Here is a 20,886-nt window from a genome sequence, read left to right on the forward strand (position 1 = left end):
TCCATAAAAGAGCAATATTCAAGACACTGGACATCCAGCAACAATAGATTGTGATCTCTGATGGACAGGAAACAAAAGAAAGAAGTCCTAAGATTTTCCCAGTTTACTGTCTTGAGGAATTGTCCAGGTCATGCTGCAAGGAGAGGAAATCCAGGTGGAGCTCTGCTGATTCCCTAAGTTGAGGAGAAAGAGCTGAGTGAGACATGACCAGGATGCCCAGAGTTGGTCAGAGAGGAGAAAGCTCTATGCAGAGATGAAGGTCTCTAAATCTGCAGAATGCCTCCCTCAAGAATTCAGCAGAGTATTACCAGCAAGTGCATGTGAGGAAACTCTCAAGGCAGGAGAAAGGATATAAATTAAGTGTCAAGCACCGATAAGGAGCCAGAAATAAAAACACCTATTCCCACCAATCTGACTGGAAAATCTCATAATTAAAGGAGCATAAGTGGTGTCCCTGAAGCTGGTAACTACATGGGTAAATAAATAATATTTGAGACACCTGAGTGGCTCAGTGGTTGAGTGTCTGCCTTTGGCTCAGGTCGTGATCCTGGGATCTCCGCATCAGGTCTCACATCGGGCTCCCCCCAGGGAACCTGCTTCTCCCTCTGCCTATGTCTCTGGCTCTCTCTCTTTTCTCTCATGAATAAATAAATAAAATCTTAAAAAAAAAAAAAAAAAAGATTAGGACTACATGGGCCACAGATGAGACCAACAAAGGAAGGCTATAAGAATCTGGAATTCTGCAAGCAGGAAATATGCTAATAACATTAATTGATCAGGAACTTGAACTTTTCTTGAATGAAGAGGGATTGACAACTACAAGCATGGCTCAGAGGCTGGCAAGGCTGATAAGGCTTCCATGGGCTTGGTTGCCAGACCTCTATGGGCCTAGAAGGCAGAGCCCCGGGGGATCCCCAGGTGGCTCAGCGGTTTGGCGCCTGCCTTTGGCCCAGGGCGCGATCTTGGAGTCTCGGGATCGAGTCCCGCGTGGGGCTCCCTGCATGGAGCCTGCTTCTCCCTCTGCCTGTGTCTCTGCCTCTCTCTCACTCTCTCTCTCTCATAAACAAATAAATAAATCTTAAAAAAAAAAAAAAAAAAAGGCAGAGCACCAAGACACAGATAATTCACAATCATTTAAGCCTAATGGAATTTACCACACTGGGTTTCACACTTGCTTAGGGTACATGAATCTCAGGGGGTCAGAAGGTAGACTGTTGTGGATGGAATATGCCCCCCTAAAAGATATGTTGATGCATCCTCAGTACCTATGTAATCTTATTTGGAAAGAGTCTTTGCAGATGTTATTAGTTAAAATCACACTTGAAGCAGTGATTGGAGCCATGCGGCTATAAACCACGAGATGATAAGAACTGGCAGCCAAGAAGAGGGAAGGAAAGATTCTTTTCTAGGGCTTTCAGAGGGAGCATGGCCCTGCTGCTACTTTGATCTCAGACTTCTAACCTCCCGAATAGTGAGAGAATAAATTTCTCTTGTCTTAAGCCTCCCAACTTTTGGTAATCATTCTTAGGAAACTAACATAACCACCTCAAGAAACCCCCTTTAATTACAAATATATAAATATTGGCAAAATAATGGTAAAAAGCATGTCATAATAACACTGGCCAAAAGATACTGGAGTGCCAATACTAATATCACAAAAAAATAGATTTCAGAGCAAAAGAATAAAAGCTGTTTCATTAAGATGAAGGAGTCAATAAATGAAGAGAACATAATAGCTTATGTTTATGCACTCGGTTACAAAAGATATGAAGCAAAAAATGATAGAAGTACACAGAGAAATAGAAAAACTGACTATTATTGTAGATTCCAATGTGTTTCTTTTGCTATTGATAGATTGAAAACTAATAAAAATATAGGAGATATTAAAAGCTATTAGTCACCTTGCTATAATTAGCATATACCAAAACCTCCACCCAGCAACTGTGGATTACACTTAATTTTCAAATGTACAGGAACATTTTTCCAAATTATGTCATATTCTGGCCCATAACACAGTTCCCAATAAACTTAAAAAGATTCGAGTTGTAAAAATTTGATTTTTTTTTGCAATATAATTAAATTAGAATCAAAATCAGAAAAAAATCTCTGAAATATATCCAAATAATGGGAAATTAATAGCACACTTCTGAATAAATACCAATATGAAAAATAGTACTTTTAACTGAGTTGAAAATGAAACACAACATATAAGTAATTCTGGTATGCTGCTAATACAGTATTGGAGAAAATTTCAGCCCTAAATCTCTATATTAAAAAAAAAAGAGTGGTCTCAAAATTCTGTCCTCAGAGTTTGCCAGAGAAAGCATTTTCAAAAGAGCTAATTAAAACCAAAGTAAGTAGAAGAAAGAAAACAATAAATTTCAGAACAGATGAAAATGAAATATAAAACAGAAAAATAAGAGAAAGTGAAAAAACTCCAAAGGCTAGTTATTTAACATCAATGAAATTGATAAAATGTTAGCCAGACTGATGAGGAAATAGAAAAAAGGTACAAATTAACAAAGCAGGAGAAAGAGAAGTAATGTTACTATTGACTCTAAAGATATTAAAAGAATAATTACAAAATAAGTCACCTCTATGCTGATACAAGTTATATGAAATACACAAATTTCTTGTAAGACACAAATTACTAAAGCACACTCAAAAAGAAACAGATCATTTGAACAGCCATAAATTTATTCAAGAAATTGTACTGGTATAAAGAATGCCTTAGGCCCAGATGACTTCACTGATAAATTAAATCAAACATTTGAGGAAGAAATAGTATCGAATCTGTACAAACTCTTCAGAAAATTGAAGAGTCAAAGGATATCTGCTGTCTTATATGCCAATGAGCCAGTATTACCTTGATACCAAAACCAAAAATAGATATTACTAGAAAAAAGAACTATAGACCAGTATCCCTCATGAATACAGATGCCAAAATTCTAAACAAAATTGTTGCAAAATGATATCCAACAATATATAACAAGAATAGTACATGATAGCCAAGTGAATTTGTCCCAGGAACACAAAATTGGTTTAACATTTCAAAATCAATCAATATATTTAAACATCTTAAACTAAAAAAGAATTATTTCAACATATGGAGAAACACCATTTGGCAATTCTAATACCCATTCCTCATAAAACCTCTTAGCAAATTAGGAACAGAAAAGAACATCCTCAACCTGATAAAGGGCACCTAAGAAAATCAAATCGAATGATAGTAATATCAAATTGAATGATAAAAACTAAATGCCCTGTGCCTAAGATTAGCAACAAGTCAGAGATATCTGTTCTCACCATTTCTATTTAATACTGTGCTGAAAGTTCTAGCCAGTGCAATATGGCAGATGTCATGAATGAAAAGAAGAAATAAAACTGTCTTTAGTCACTGATGACCTCAACTTTGTAGAAAGTGTAATGTACTCTGTAAAAGAGCTATTAGAATTAGCAAGTTTGTCACAGCTTCAGTTTTATAAATACAAAGCATATAAAATAAAATGCTATTCAGACATACCGGCAGCAAATAATAGAAAATGGGAAATTTAAAAAGTAGCATTTGGCATTCAAAACACATCACATATTTATGGTTAGACCTAACAAAATATATGGAATAACTATATATAAAAATCATGGAAGCTTTTATTGTAGATATTGCCAAGTTAACTTTAAAATTTATACGGAAAAGTACCCGATCCAGGAGACCCTGGATTTATTCCCACGTTGGGCTCCTGGTGCATGGAGCCTGCTTCTCCCTCTGCCTGTGTCTCTGCCTCTCTCTCTCTCTCTGTGACTATCATAAATAAATAAAAATTAATAAAAAAAAAATTTTTAAAAAAGGGATCCCTGGGTGGTGCAGCGGTTTGGTTTGGCGCCTGCCTTTGGCCCAGGGCCCGATCCAGGAGACCCTGGATCGATTTCCACGTTGGGCTCCTGGTGCATGGAACCTGCTTCTCCTTCTGCCTGTGTCTCTGCCTCTCTCTCTCTCTCTATCTGTGACTATCATAAATAAATAAAAATTAATAAATAAAAATTAAAAAAAATTTATACGGAAAAGTAAAGAAACTAGAATAACCAAAGCAATTTTGAAAAAAATTTAAAAACTCAAGTTTGAGAAACTAATACTACCTGATTTCAAAACTCATAGTAATCAAGACTGTGTATTGGTCTCTATGCAGACAAATAGGTCAATGAAACAGAATGGAGATTGTAGAAGTAGACTCAAACATTTAGCATCATTGATTTTCAGGGAAGAGTCAAAGGCTATTCAGTACACAGAATGGTCTTTTCAAAAAATGATGCTGGTAGTAGTAGATACTCGTATACAAAAGAATACAAAAACCAGAAAAACAAAAACACAAATAAAACTCTAACCTATTCTTTGTGTCTATTGGAGGGTATCATCAAGAAAGTGAGACCACCAGTTGCTCCAAGAGCTGGATCCAGATGATTGGAAGCTCCCCAGGCCCTCCTCTGTTCTTGGAATGTATGTTCTACTTTCCTTCCTGGCTCCTAGAAGCTGCTCCAAGGATACAACCTTAGGATAGAAATGTGATGTTGAGGCCATCTGGACTGGGTATGAGACTAGGCCCACCTAAAACCTCTTTGGAAACTTTTAAGATTCTGGTGGACTTGTGCAGAGGCAACCCAAGACAAGATTTTTATATACATTTCCCTGCTTTTTAAATCTGTCACATACCAGTCTGAAGTGGTCTGCTCTTTCCTCCTTCTCTCCCCACTCTCTTCATATGGGGATAGGTTTCAGATGACACTCAGAAAACTCCTGGGGAGATTGCACACCAACAGTACCAGTACTATATACAAAAATTAACACAAAGTGAGTCGTAGTTCTAAATATAAAAATAAAAACTAAAAAAAAACACCAGAAGAAAACATGAAGAAAAATATTTGTGGCCTTAAATTAGGCAAACATTTTTTAGATATGATACCAAAAGCCCAATTCATAAAAGAACAAATTGATAAATTGGAATTCATCAAAATTAAAAAATTTTGCTCTTTGTAAGACACTGTTCAGATAATAAAAAAGCAACTGAAATACTGGCAGACATTAATTTTAGGATTTACATCCAGAATTATCAGGCAACAATGAAACTAATTTTTTAAATAGCAAAATATTTTAATAGGTCCTGCTCAATAAAAACAACCATAAAGATAATTAATAGGCATTCCACAGACCCAGAAAACAATTTGCAGTACACGTACCATATCTGACAAAACACTAATGTCTAGAATATACAAAGAACTACTTATGCACAATAAAATAATGAACATCCCTCCCAATCAAAATGGCCAAAAATATTTGAACACTTCACAAAAGAAAATATATACAATAAGACAATAATAATATAGAAAAGTGACAAATATTATTATCATCAGAGAAATGCAAATTATATCCCCAATGAGATATGATTTCCTAGTCACTGCAATGTTCCCCTTCCTCGATAAATAAGGCTACTTACCAAGCCAAATGTTGACAAGAATGTGGAGCAAACAGAACTTTATTACATTGCTGGTTGAAATTGTGAAATGGTACAACCACTTTGGAAAACAGTTTGGCAGCTGCTCACAGAGTTAAACACACCTACCCTAAGACTCAGTGCTTCTACTCCTAGGTATTTTTCCAAGAGAGGTAAAAACATGTCCACAAAAACTTCTACAAGACTAATAGAGCTTTATTCTTAATGGCCCCACCTACAAATGAGCCAAATGTTCATAACAAGAGAATGAGTAAACACAATTTGCTGCTATATATTCATTTGATGGAAAACTCTTAGCAATAAAAGGTTGTCAACTAACAACATATGTGAAAACATGAATGTGCAAGATGCAGACATTCTCTTGATTGAAAACAGACACATAAGAGTTCATATTTTAGGGGCGCCTGGATGGCTTAGTCAATTAAGCATCCAACTTTTGATTTCAGCTCAGGTTGTGATCTTGGGGTTGTGAGATTGAGCCCCGTCTTGGGCTCTGAGATGCCCTACCCACCATGCTCTCTGTCTCTCTGTCTGTCTCTCTTTATAAAATAAATAAATAAATCTCTAAAAAAAATTTCATGGGCACCTGGGTGGCTCAGGCCTTGAGCATCTGTCTTTGGCTTAGGTTGTGATCCTGGGATCCTGGGATCGAGTCCCACATTGGGTTCCCTGTGGGGAGCCTGCTTCTCCCTCTGCCTGTGTCTCTGCCTCTTCTCTGTGTCTCTCATGAATAAATAAATAAAATCTTTTTTAAAAGTTCATATTTTATAATCTCACTTAAATACACTTTAGACTAGGTGAAACTAACCAATAGCAGAAGAGATTGCCTGGAAAAGGACAAAAGAATACTTCTGGGGCTGGTGGAAAATATTTTAAATATTGTTACAAGTGATGATGACACAGGTGTATCCTATTGTAAAAACACATTAATCAGAACACTAAACTATTCATTTTATGATATGTAATTCATACCACAACAAGAAAAAAGAGATGCAGGTGAGAATTAGCTTTTTTTTTTCTTTTTTGAGAATTAGAGAATTAATAGTAGTTTTGATAAGTAAATTTATTTCTTTTCTCCATCTGGTAAAAAGTTAATATTGGAAACTGTTTTAAGCTGCAATGTGATATGAGCAAGAATTTACCCTTGTTGCTGCCAACCATGGATATTTTGGAATTGTTTGTTGCTGAGTCTTAATAGGGCAAGTGATCAATAAGCAGACCAAGTCTTAACTTATTCTAACACATATTGCCTTCCCATTTCTGCTATCTTTAAAATCTCATCATGTTCAAAACTTAAAGCATGAAATTAATCAATTACCTATAATGTCTTTTTTTAACTTGTTATGTTGACTAACTCTTTTATTCTTTCTAGTGATACTATAATATTCTACACATGAGAAGTCACATCATAGGGAATGTGGAAACTATGTTGGAAACTGAAAATATGGAGCTCAATGGCTTGTGCTTTTTTGAAATAATAACTTACAAGGGTGACCATGGCTGGAAATCGTGACTATTTTGATATTTGAGGGGATAGGAGAGACCACTCTCTTTCTTTTCTTGATTACCAAAGGTTATAGAAGGAAAGAAGGCTTCTACAATCCATAAGCCTTCTACTAACACTCTTAACTCCTGGGAAAATGTTGAGGGTTAAAATGGGAAGAAACAAAGGGCTTTAAAACTAACATATATTTACTGAACATTGTGTACTTGGCCTTTTGCAAGTTGCTTTAAATACATTATATCATTTAATCTTCATTAATCTTCATTTAAACCTACAAATATGTATATCATTTCTGTTTTAGAGATGAAGAAATTAGGCTCATGAATTAAATATATTGCCTATTTTTTCACATATAGCACTTTAAGAGCTCAAACCCAGGTAAGTCTGATGCTGAAGAGAGTGTTCCACTGTGTTTTCTGTCCTTATTCTTCCCAGAATGTCTAGGGCTCCACTCCCTGAGTTATTACAGCCTTCTGACCTCCAAACCACAGTCCAAGGAACAGGAAGAAAAAGTGTTATTTGATTTGTGGTAAAGACAACATATCAGATTTGTTTAATTGCTTCTTCATTATTTAGCTCTCAGAAATACCATCTATTAATCACCTGAGAGTTAATCATACTAAATTTCATCCATTAAAAACAGAAGCCATTAGTCAGAGAGCCAACAGCAAAGACAGTCCACATGAAAAGCAATCATCATCTTGGATGTGGGCCAACATTTCCCCAGCTGCCTGTTGGCTAATGGTACCACAGTAAGAGCGCACTGGAAGGACGTGGCTAGGAGGAATCTGAATTTTTATTTTCCAAAAAAAAAAAAAAAAAAAAAAAAAAAAACCCAAAGCATAAAAAGGAAAAAATGCATTTTGGTGAAGTTTTTAAAAAAAATGTTCTTTTTGGAATTTCTAATCACCTTTGAGTTTGCTGTAGCCCACTGAAGATTAAAAATGCATCAAAAGTGATCTACAAGTTATGAACAGGTGCATCATCACAAGGAAGAAGCTGTGGGCGATGAATGTGAAGAACACAAAAACTCTCAGATACAAGAAAACCCCATTTTCCTTTTATTCAGTAGCATTATTTGGATAATAAATGTATTTCTAAGATGACTGGCATTGATATTCTTAAAATGTATATACAACATTATATGACATACTGTATCACTCAATCCTATTCCTCCACCTTCCTTCAAAAATCTAATTGGTTTTGAAAGTATTAAGAGAACTTCTTCAGAATAGTGTTACTAGGTATAAGGCAATTCTAAAATGCAATCCTATACACACATTAGCAAATGCCATTCTGGGATTCCACATCACGCGACAGTAGTCTGTATGGTTGTGTGAAGGGCTCCAGAAGACCCTTCACTGGGACGCCTGTGTGGCTCAGCAAATGAGTGTCTGCTTTCAGCTCAGGGTGTGATCCTAGAGTCCTCAGATGGAGTCCCACATCGGGCTCCCTGCATGGAGTCTGTTTCTCCCTCTGCCTGTGTCTCTGCCTCTCTCTCTCTATGTCTCTCATGAATAAATAAATAAAATCTTAAAAAAAAAAAAAAAACACTCTTCACCTACAAGAAATCTTTTCCACAATAGGTTCCCAAACCATGTGCTTCTTCTACTACTCAAGTAACATGTTTAAAGTACCTATCATTCTTCCACCTATTGATCTTGAGAATATACTTTAGAGCTGGATTTTCTCAAACTCTAACACTGGGACCAACTAATGCTGAATTTGAGGGGGAGTAGAATCTAGGGGGAGTAGAATCTAGTACAAAATTTGAGCAAGCTTCACAGATGATTCATCTGCGCACTTATGTCTGAGAATAAATATTTACATCTTCAATATCTTCATTTTTATCAATCATAGCTTAGCTTGTATGGTTTTCCTCATCATCTTTCCTCAAAAATGCTTTGAGTGAGTGAAGTAGTCCTGTAATATTAGATGGAGCCGAGGAAAAGGGAGAAAAGGAAACTGAGAAATGTTTTTACCAATATCCCAGCTTTTCCTAGTTATTAGCATCCTGTGTGTCTAGAAAGGTGTTCTGATGACTTAGCCTAGTACATAGTTATATAAGGAAAGAAAATGGAAATTTAGGAGGACAAATATTTACTGAGCTTTTATATAATATGCCAAAAATTTACACATTATCTTATTTAATTTTATCAATAATTGCATACTTGTTCTTTTCTTATTGTTTAGATTGGTAATTGCTGAAGATCAGCGAGGTTTCATATTTTGCCTAAATTCATGTAGGACTTTAATTCAGAAATTTTTGTTCTTAAAACTATTTTTTTCATTATTAAATTCTTCTGTCTCTGTAGGCATACCTTCTCATTATTTTATAAAGGTATAAGCTGTGTCTCTAAGGGGGTATTAGAGATATTCAGAATATCTAGATACCAGTAATATCTTCATACATGAACATCAATGAACAGAAACACAATAAGCAATGGACAGAAATCAATGGACAGAAATTCCACATCAGCTTTTCAGGTTGCCATTTGAATTTGTGAGCTGAGTTCTTGAGTATGGTGATGCCATGCCAAACTAGGACTCGCCAAGACAGGAGAAGTTGGTAAATGTGGTGAGCACTGGCCTTGTAGCTTAGCATAAATCCCAGGGCTACTGCTCTTGGGAGGTTTGCAACACAGCAGGTCAATATTAGCTCCACCATTCAGAGCTCACCCCTTTTCCCTTAAGAAGTTAAATTAGAATGTAAGATCCCTCTTCTCCCAAATTGGTTCTAACAGATTTTCTAATTGCCTCAATGTTATTTTTCTCTAGATACCCCTGGGTTCCATTCTTAAGGTTTTTTGATCTCAGGAAGAAGATCCTTGACTTCTAAACACCCAGTAGTCCCCACAGCACCACCAATGCCATACCCATATCAGACAACCAAATAGCTTATTATACAAATAATCTTTTGAAGCAAGTTTGTGACTTCTTTATTATTGACTTCTCAAAGCACAGCATGAAATCTGGACCCTAATAAGTACTAGCTCTATATGTTCTTTCATTCATGCAACAGATGTTTATTAAGAACCTTGATATCAAAAGCTATGGTGGCACTAAGGCCACAGGCATGAAGAGTCAAGATGGGGTCAAGGGGAGAATGTGCATCAACAAGTCATGATTAAAAGGATGGACTGCAGCATTTGTGACATGTGAAGTGCACATTCCCAGACCCACTTCATCTGAGTTTTCCTTGGAGTGACTGGAATGGGGCAATCAAGTTAATTCTTACATCAGGCAAGGCTGGGTTATAGGGCAGAATCTTGAAGATCAACTAGGAGTTTTCCAAGTAGGAAAAAAAAAAAAGGATCAAAAACCAGTTGGGAACAACTGCCCCTTAACCAGGCAATTGTTTAGAAATATTCTCCACCCAATTTCCTTCCTAGCATTCCAGTTCATGACACATGTATCCCTAAGGTAAGAAGTAGAATGTGGTTCTAGCCTGTCAATTTTGACAACTTTTGACAACATCGACAATCACCAGATGCTTCTCTCTAGCCTGTCAGCTCAGTTTCTGGTTCTATGAGGAATTCTGCATGCTGCCTTGTTGCTGGAGCCTCCTGACATGCCTCCCACATGGCTTACCAGGTAGGCAAAAACTAAAAACTAATCCGCTACCAGACAGATGAAAGACCAGTCCAGAAAAGAATAGCAAAGAAAGCAGATGATGGCCGGCTCATTCCAGGTCGAATCCCTGCTAGCTTGGCAGCTGGCAGTCACTTATCAGGAAAAAGATTTTAGCTACATCTATGATAGGAGAGAGAAACAAAATTATGTATATTTTATGTTGAGCCATTGTAAAAGAAGATCCAAGTAGTTTTGGAGAAAGGCAAATTGTATTAAGGGAGAAGGGGGCAAAGGTGGGGGAAGAGAGAATGAGACAGAGAAACTTCTCACTAACCATTTCTGCTCAGCAAGAATAGCCAAAACAGGGCCTTATTTCTGCCATACCAAGTGAAATAACCTATAAACAAGGGCAGGTGTTTGAAATGCTAGTTAAAGGAGAATAATTATGATGTAAACTAATTCCTTCTTGCAACTGCAAAGTTAAGCCAGTCTCCTTACAGACACATCCTTGCCTTCCAAGGGCAGTTGTGTTCAGAGGTCAAGGGAAGACAATCTCTTAGAAGTGGAATTCCATTTTTGACTATAGGTGTGTAATTAATAACAACCAAACATCCAGGAAACAAATTCATGAGACTGTCTTTCTCTCCTTTTTCCTCCCTAGACCAAGCACTTCCTTCTCTCAGATGACAGATTCCTCTTTCAGCTAATATGAAGACAATCAAATTTTATAAGTGTTTGCTAGTATTACATTCTTTTAAGTCTGCCTTTGGTCTCCTGGTCAACTAACAGACTCAATCTAACTCTGTTCAAATTCTGTGGTGTGTTTCAGTTCTCCTAATCTTTGGTTCTTGCTCCAAGGAAGATTAGAATAGGTTTTAGAAATGAGAGAGAAGCAATACAATTGAACAGTCTGCTGTGATCTGTCCATTTCAAATATTTTGTGGTGCAAACAGAGAACAGTAAGAGGAAGAAGTGGATCTCTTTCAAAGCAGCATTCTAAATAGTGTATGACAGCCAATTACTGAAACTAGCTGGGACTTTCTCACTTTTTACTTCAAATGAGAATGAAAAAGAGGCAGAATTCTTACCCATAGATAGCTTCTTTGATGAGAATATTTATTAGAAAGCACTAGAACTGGAAGAATAGGGGATCCCTGGGTGGCTCAGCGGTTTAGCACCTCCTGCAGCCTGGGGTGTGATCCTGGAGACCCGGGATCCTGTCCCGCATCAGACTCCCTGCATGGATCCTGCTCCTCCCTCTGCCTGTGTCTCTGCCTCTCTCTCTGTCTCTCTGTGTCTCTCATGAATAAATAAATAAAATTTTTAAAAAAAAAAGAACTGGAAGAATAGAATTATAATGGAATTACACAAATCACTGTATCTTTGTCCTTTATGGAAACCGGTTGGTCTAGATGTTATTAAGTATTCAGACTGTGGCAATAGATATTAAGCCACTTTAAAAAAGAAAATCTGGAAGTCACGGGTTGATGTGTTAAATATTTGAAAAGTATCTGGGTGAATATCAACATGGGAAGATTTACACCAAAGCAGAGAGAGAAAATAATAAAATAGTTTCTTCACCAAAAATCTACTTTGGAAGATCTTTCTATAAGAATATAATTGATAATCCCCTTGAAGTAGAAGTTAAAACCCTCAAGATAACAGCCAAGAGGACACAAAGAATGGATAGATAGTACTCCGTGAGAAAATGAAAAGAAAAGAGAAAAGAAGGAGGATGGAGAATGCGAAAGGGGAGAGAACAGCCCAGGCACATGTTCTGAAGCTGCAGATAAAATGGCAGGGCATGGCCAATAGACTCTATTAACCACTTAGGAGGACTTTGATTGTCTTCTGTATGAACACCACCTCCTTCACCTTCTCCTTTTATTATATCTCTAGTATAAGTAGCAAAATACAAATGCTTGTGAGTAAGGATATTTTGCAATATCATAGAAAAGGCTTTTTTTTACATATGGGTTTACTAGCACGAAACTCAAGCATCATGAGAAAAAAAAAATCAATTAATAAATTTAAATTGGCACAAGCCAGATTCTGATCATCCAAAGTTCACCATGAAAACAATTGTCTCCTCACTCCACCCTCCCAACCACGCTTCAGTTTCTATTGTTAACCATCAAACAGGAAAATAAAACATGGCAAGATATCATTGAATATTGAATGTTAAAATATTCTAATATTGCTCTGAAGGGCTGAGGGGCTTCAGAAGTCTGAGTTATGCTGTCCTGGATCTGAACCAGGCAGATACAATTTCAAATCTTTCTGTGTTTTGGCATAGCACTGATTCCAGACAACAAAAACCTCTGGGTAGACACCTCTCAAGGCCTCATAAACTAAGAAGGAGAATCTAGAATGGGAAAAACCATGTCTTGTTTGGCAAGATGTTTAACCTAAGCCTAAAACAATTTTCTGAATGAAATGACCTATATGGACTCTAATACATCACACATGATCCTGACCTTGCCTCTGAGAAAAATATTGGCCAACAGATACAAATATCTATAGAAATAGAGATACAAAATTATCTCCCCACATGGGCATTCATTCCGTATTTATTGTTTTTATGAGGCACGCACTGAGTCAGGCTTATAAAGGTACACATTAAAAAAAAAAACCCTTTCATTTTAAATGGAGAACAATTGAGATAAAAAGTAGTATTAGTTACCTTCATTTTGTAAATAAATGTTCATTTGTTGAAAATGTGAGTGGAAAACCCGAAGCTTGAAACTCTGTCTCTGACCATAGAATCTACCATCTTATCATTATTCTCTACTCTCCATTTTTCATACACACAGTGTCCTGCACATGTTCAATCTTTCCAGTAATCAAATTTGTTTCTCAAGTCAATTTGTGATGTATATTTTTAATCTATATATCTACATCAGTCCATAAAATGGTTCAGTATAGCAATTCTCAGCTCTGTGCAGAAAAAAGACAACTGATATTTTAAGAGGCAGTATGACATGTGGAGGAAAAAAAGTGTTTTTCAGGGTTAGCCAGATTTGAATTTGTGTCTATATTGGGCTGCTACATAATTGAGTGCTCTTCCTGGATGTGTGACTGACTTGTCTGAGCCCCTCTTTCCTCTGAGGTAAATAGGGCTTAACATGTTTATTTTTCATTATGAGTAGACACTCACGTGGATGTATCATAATTTGTTACCAACATTTTGATGGAACTGTTTTGATGGGAGATATTTTAATTCAGCCTGAATAAATAAAATCAGTACAAAAATCCCCCAAACAAACAGGAAATACAGGGTCTTTGCCCTGGAGGCGTATTTGGTTCTATCTATTATAATGAGTTGGTGGCACATTACATATCCTCTAGCTCCCTGGACTATATACTTTGATTCCTACCTACATCACCCAAGATGTGCAGTCCTCCCTTCTCTGCACTTGCTTTCTTGCCTGGATTTAGCACCTCATCTGTATCAATCTGCAGTGTCAGCCAAATGCCTTCTGCTAGCCTTGACTCTCTGGGCCTCGCTCTTCCCATTCTCCCATAGGGTATAATTTGTGAGCCAACCCTGGCTATATCACTGGGTATTTCTTGTAGCTAAATCATAGCTGCAGGTTATACCTACTTGCATTTTATTCTTCACCAATAAACATTGCCAAAGGATTGAAATTTAAAATTGTGTTCCATTTCTCTAAAGTCTTTGCAAAAATCAACTCCTTTGTTCTTTAATAAATAGCTAAAACTCTGCCTCATTGATATGTCTGTGTATAAAAATAGCAAAAAATCAGTTTGGCAATGAAATATACTTGTTTATTTGTCAGTCAGTCTGGCCAAATTTCCTCCAGGGATATTCATTCTAATAGTCCCATGTTTTACTAGTTACTGCTGATCAGATGAAAAAAGCTTATAGTCTCTAATCATTGGTTAATACTTTCTCTCCACTGAACCATATTAGAAATGTTATTTTATTTATAGTGGCACTTAGATATTTCTGATTGCTTTAATGTCTGACACACGAAGATTTTTCTGGTCTAGTATAACATCAGACATCTGGATGAAAGCTTAACATTTAAGTAATTTAGCTTCATATTTTCAATTATCCTCATGTTTGACATCTTATGGAGCAAACAGCCAGATGTGTCACTGAAGATTTCACTTTTGAACCAGATGTTCTAGTATCTACTAGACATTTTTCAAATAAAAAAAAAGTTGTTTTTCTTTTTTTTTACTTTTCTTAATAAACAACCTTTTCCCAGCCTATTATGTTCGAATTACTCTATTCTTTACTCAACAGAAAATCCAATTTCCTTGAAGCCGGTTAAAGCAAAAAACAAAAACAAAGATAAAACCTCATATTCTTTTCACTGCATCTTTTCTTTTCCAATCATGGTAATGATTCTATGACTCTAACCAACTGATGTAATAACCAACTGACGAAAGTCTCCTCTGCTGTGTGTTGCAAAGAAATTGACTTGGAAAGATGGCTGCTACATGAAAGCTTCGCCCATATCATTTCAGAACACACTTCTTTACAATGTTGAGTATTCAAATCAAATATTTATTGGAAAACTACTCAGTTCAAGCTTCTGTGACAAAAATGAAGAAACTTGTAGAATTATGTAGCACCTTTCTCTCCATCACTGAATTTAAAAGATAGTCATACGTTTAATTGGCAATCCAAGGATTGTCTTAGGATTGGAATTTTGTTTCAAAAGTGAAAACTGATTCATATTAACCCCCTGATAAGGATTTATTGGAAAGATTTACTGAAGTAAAACAAACAAACAAACAAACACACAAAAAAACCACAGAGCAGGAATTTCTGCTGTGTCTAGTGGGAACTAGAACCTTTCTGTCTCTCTTTCTTCCCTGACCTCTCTTCTATCTCTGAAGGTACAGGATTCCTGCTGACTTGTGCATCTCTTGTCACAACTACTCCAATCTCAATTCTTCAGAATGACTCTTCCTAAGTCTCTAAACTACCCTCCCATAACTTACCAATATCGGCAGCTTTCATTTATGTTTCTGTCAACCGTATCCATTTATTTCTATATGATATTGCAATCCAGTGAATAGATCCAATTCAATTTCTCAAGAAAGATTATCTGAAAGGCTCAGTGCATGCCATGGGTTAGTTCCACTCTCTGTCAGGTTTCTATCCTGGAGTAATCAGTCATGACCAGAAGATTGACTTTATGTGGCACTAATGTAGCAGGCCTTCAAGAATATGTGGGGTGGAAGAAATTTCTAAGAAAATGGGCATGCTGGGACAGTCAACAATGACTGCCAGCTGACTCAGAGACAGATGCCCCAAATATTTTGATCAAGACTGAGAAACTTAAAAGAAACCTTACAGATCAAATAGCCCAAACTACCCTTTTATATAAAGGGGAAAAAGGACCCGCAAGCTGAAATAACTACACATCAACTTTATTACTATTTCTGTTTGATATATATTACTTAATGATTAAATAAAATGTCAAATAAGTTACATATAAGATATTAAAGATAACATATAGATTGTGAATATAATCATAAACACTGCTCTATTCACATGGTTTAGTTTTCTGACCCTGTTTTTCAATATTTTATTTTTGAAAGATTATTGTTAATTTTATCTGATGCAAAGAGCTAGTCAATTAATTAAACATCCAGCTATGACCAAGACTTATTTTCTAAATTTTGTACTATTTTTGGACATACATAATCTGCATTAAAAATGTCTGAAATCAGGATAAAGAAAATATTACTCCATGAGACCTAGTGTTCTCTGTTACCTGTTCTCTGCTAGTATATGACCTTGAGCAAGTCCATTACTTCTATAAGTTTTAGTTGCATTATCCATCAAGGTTAATGTGTAATGGCTTCTCTATTTATTCTACATTGAAATGCCTCCATCAAATCAGCTCCTTCAAAACTGTGATGACAAAATATGATATATTCATTGTGTGTGTTCAAGAATATATTTGAAAGTATACCCCAAATGATTCCATACCATATAAAAGCTCTAGGCTCGTCACTTAGTAGACAATGTCTACCAAAGAGTAGTCATTATTAGCTCCATTTGACCAATAAGAAACTGTATTCAAAGAGGTCCCAGAAAAAAATACCCATTTATAAAGTAATGAAATATAAACTCAAATGCATTTTTGGTCAATTCCAAAGATTATAATTTTTCACATTCCATATTCTCTCTCTCTCTTTTTAGAATTTTATTTATTTATTCATGAGAGACAAAGATAAAGAGGCAGAGACATAGGCAGAGGGAAAAGCAGGCTCCATGCAGGGAGTCCAATTCGGAACTCGATCCCAGGATCCTGGGATCCTGAATGCAGAAGTCAACCACTGAGCCACCCAGGTGCCCCGCCATGTTGCCTCTTAAAACATCCTAAGCATGTCTTATCTTTCTTTATTCTATAGTGAGACAAGAATTAGTCTAATATCAGGTATGAGGCAAAAGAATCTACTTTCTAACCAGCTGGGTAAAAATAATTCCAGAGAATCAACCAAAATAATATTGTTTGTAAATGTTGATTAGGTTTTTTCTATCAATTTATATGAGAACTTTCCCTTGTGCCAATGTTGTGCCTTGTGACAACATTTTATCTCCATTAAATCTATATTTGTTAATTTATAAGATTTTAACTAAAAGAGTAGGGAAAAAAATCAGAAATAAAATAAAGTTCTTTTCAGTAGAACAAATTGAGAAAAGCAATAATCAAAGTATACACTTGGAGTCAGTACATCTAATCATTTTGATTTGAAGTTTCAGCCATAAATGAATGACTAAATGATGAATTACCCTATGCATCCTGTTCATGCCTAAAAACTACTTAAAAGGAGGGAAAGATAGATAGAAAGGCCACTTATGTTAAAGTAATCAGAGGGTAGCCGTTTCTGAATCTGAGAAATTATAAATAGCATTGCCAAACAAGAATGGAGGAGAAAGAAATTTGAAGGCTGAAGATAATATTCTTTTCTTGTGGTTTTCTTTTAATTTACTTATGACAAGACTTAATGTTCTTTTTCTTCATTTCATTAATGTTACAAAATTGATGTTGATTCCTTATGTTTATGATATATATGGAAAGCTTCATGACATAATCACAAGCAAATTAAAAAGAAGCAAACAATATTTCATTGTGAGTGTTGAGACCATCTTTTCTAGGTGTTAATGAGGGGATTTGGCACATATAAATGTATTGGAAAATCATCCATGACCAGCTACTTTCCGACAAGCCTGATCAGGCATGGTAGATATGTGCTGCTAAACACAATGAATGAATGATATGATGCTTAGCCCAAGGTAGGCTGGGATTCAGACAACCTGTATGGTGATTGAAAAAAAGCCATGGTTTTATTCTGGAAGTCAGGGCCAAGGGTGAAGGAAGACTAAGGCCCGAAATTTGGGAATGAATAATGATTTGAGAATTTGGGCACACTGATAACATAAGCAACAGATATGAGGTGTTGAGACAGTTCAGAACAAAGAACATAAATGCAAAGATAGAAGTTCGGTTGATCCTTGAACAATGTGGAGGTTAGGGCCACTGATTTCCTGCCCATTTAAAAATCCCTGCATCGGGATCCCTGGGTGGCACAGCGGTTTGGCGCCTGCCTTTGGCCCAGCGCGCGATCCTGGAGACCCGGGATCGAATCCCACGTCGGGCTCCCGGTGCATGGAGCCTGCTTCTCCCTCTGCCTATGTCTCTGCCTCTCTCTCTCTCTCTCCCTGTGTGACTATCATAAATAAATTTAAAAAAATTAAATAAATAAATAAAAATCCCTGCATCAATTTTGACTCCCCCAAAACTTAACAAACAGCTTACTGTTTACTGGAAGTCTTGCTGATAACATAATCAATTCACACATACTTTGTATGTTAAATGTATCGTATACCGTATTCTTACAATCAGATAAGCTGGAGAAAAGAAAATCTTATTAAGAAAATAATAAGGAAGAGAAAATATATTTACAGCACTGGGCTGTATTTATTGAAAAAAATCCATGTATACGTGGACCCATGTAGTTCAAATCCATATTATTCAAAGGTCAACGGTAGAGTTTTCCTTTAGCATCAGACCACATAAGTGTGCCACACTTGTAGAATAGGGATAGCTTATGGAAATACTACAGGAAAAAAGAAAGTGTGATATGACATTTATTTACAAAAACATGCATATTACAAATGTTGAGAGATAAAATCCCACTTTATTGCTCATGTGTCCTTGAAACTGCTAAGTATGGAGAGTCAGCATTTTCTCATCACTATTAGTAGCTCTTAGTACTTTTCAGTAGCTTGCAAGGTTGATATTATTATCTTCTTTTCTTTCTTTCTTTTTAAGATTTTATTTATTTGAGAAGGAGAGAAAGAGTGAGCATGCACAAGCAGGGGGAGGGGTAAAAGGAAGAGGAAGAAGCAGATTCCCCAGTGAGCAGGGAGCCCAAAGCAGGGCTAGATCCCAGGACCCTGAGATCATGACCTGAGCCTAAGGCAGACACTTAATGGACTGAGCTGCCCAGGCACCCCCATTATCCCCTTTTCTGAAGAGAGAAACAAGGCTCAGAAAATAGCCAACTGAGTGAGGAAATTCAAATTATTTGGTTATAAGCATGCCATGTTTTTATTTGTCCTAGTAAGTACCATTAACTGCTTTAGGTGAAACCTTTCTGTAATCACCAGATAGTGGGTTTAACATCCTGAGTTCAAAAAACTAAGACTTCCAGTTATTTGAAGAGCTATTGCTTCTTAAGTCTCACTGTTGTTCACTTACAAACTTTGATCTCATTTCCCATTCAAAAGTCCCAGATATGGGGATGCCTGGGTAGATCAATGGTTAAGCATCTGCCTTTGGCTCAGGGTATGATCCTGGGTCCGGGGATGGAGTTCCACATCGGGCTCCCTGCAGGGAGCCTGCTTCTCCCTCTACCTATGTCTCTGCCTCTCTCTGTGTCTCTCATGAATAAATAAATAAAATCTTTAAAAAAATCCCAGATATCATTAGCCTTGTGGCTCTAGCAACTTGGCATGGAGGGAGAGAGGCTTCTTTTTTGTGCTTCTTCACCTTCTCTTCATAACCTATCACCCTGGTGTGGAGCAGAGGCATGAAGAGAGAAGAGATAGATCCTTGCTTCATGGACTAGGCAACCGGCACACTACTCTCCTTTCTACAGTAACATTGACTATCTCTTGAGATGCATGAATTTGTATTTACTATGTCCTCTCCATGCACAGTCCATTAGCAAGGAAGAGCCAGTTTGAGCTCAACTTTTCCTTATGCATATCTCAGCCCCTTCTTGCTAGTTTCATATAGTCAATGATGCCACAGACACCAGTAAAATCAGCTCAAGCTGTTCCCATAGCAGACCAGGGCCCCACCAAATGAGGGGAATGGTTGCCCACCCCAACTGCCTCACTTTGCCTTCCAGTCCCACCTTCCCTCCACACTCCAGGGTCAGGCATTCTGATGGTCTAGTGATTCAGAATATTCCAGTAAGAGGTTGACTAGAGCTTGTCGTGTTTCTACTCTAAGACTAATTCTAAGAATCACTGGAAAGAAGGGACACAAAAGGAGAAATGATATGCAAAATTTTAAAATATTGTTTACATAGAAGTATTGCTTACCAATGATTTTTGTCATAGCATATTTCAATATTATTTGAAAAAGAATAATTTACACATAAATATCACATCAAGTATATGAGATCAGTGTAGCTGGAGGAAGGGACATTGATTGTGGAAAGTGAGATTTATGCTGGCTCTTGAATGTTAGGTAGTGTATAGATATTGAAAAAAAAAGGAAGAAGGAATTGGTGAATAGGGTTGAATATTGAGGTATAAATGCCTACTGTGCTTACTTAATCATTGGGGAAACAATATATAATTTTAACCAGAGAGAGTCTTTTGGAAGTTATTTTTTACATCCTGGTCTCTATTAAAAACAGACTAGAAAGAAAAAGTAAATAATACTTTTTAATAAGTTGTTCCCACTGATTTCCACTAAAGACTTAAAAGTTGTCAGACATTTCAGTATAGCATTTGACCTGTTCAAGGACAATTGTCAGCTATTACTTCTAAAGAGTTAATTAAAAAATAAAATTGAACTATTTGCACATTCATATTTTAATGGTACACTATTGGTTAAAATTAACTTTATAATACAGTTGCCATGAATTATTTATTTCTAGGATCCTTTTCCCATGACTTTTAAATTCTTAGTACAACAAAAGTCAATGTGGATATAATTCCAGAGGATATGATACAGTGGTTTGGTTTAAGCAGAACATATAAAAACCTAAAAGATAATTTTATTCTGTTAGCAGCAC

At 36.4% G+C, this 20,886-nt stretch overlaps 1 protein-coding gene across 7 annotated transcripts in view; it reads right to left on the reverse strand.

Annotated features, from left to right (window-relative positions):
• Positions 1-20,886, reverse strand: part of LOC144291661 (uncharacterized) — a 183,451-nt gene that overhangs the window by 35,207 nt on the left and 127,358 nt on the right. The window lies entirely within an intron of this gene.

The sequence above is a fragment of the Canis aureus genome, chromosome 20 (assembly GCF_053574225.1).
Source record: "Canis aureus isolate CA01 chromosome 20, VMU_Caureus_v.1.0, whole genome shotgun sequence".
Taxonomy (NCBI): domain Eukaryota; kingdom Metazoa; phylum Chordata; class Mammalia; order Carnivora; family Canidae; genus Canis; species Canis aureus.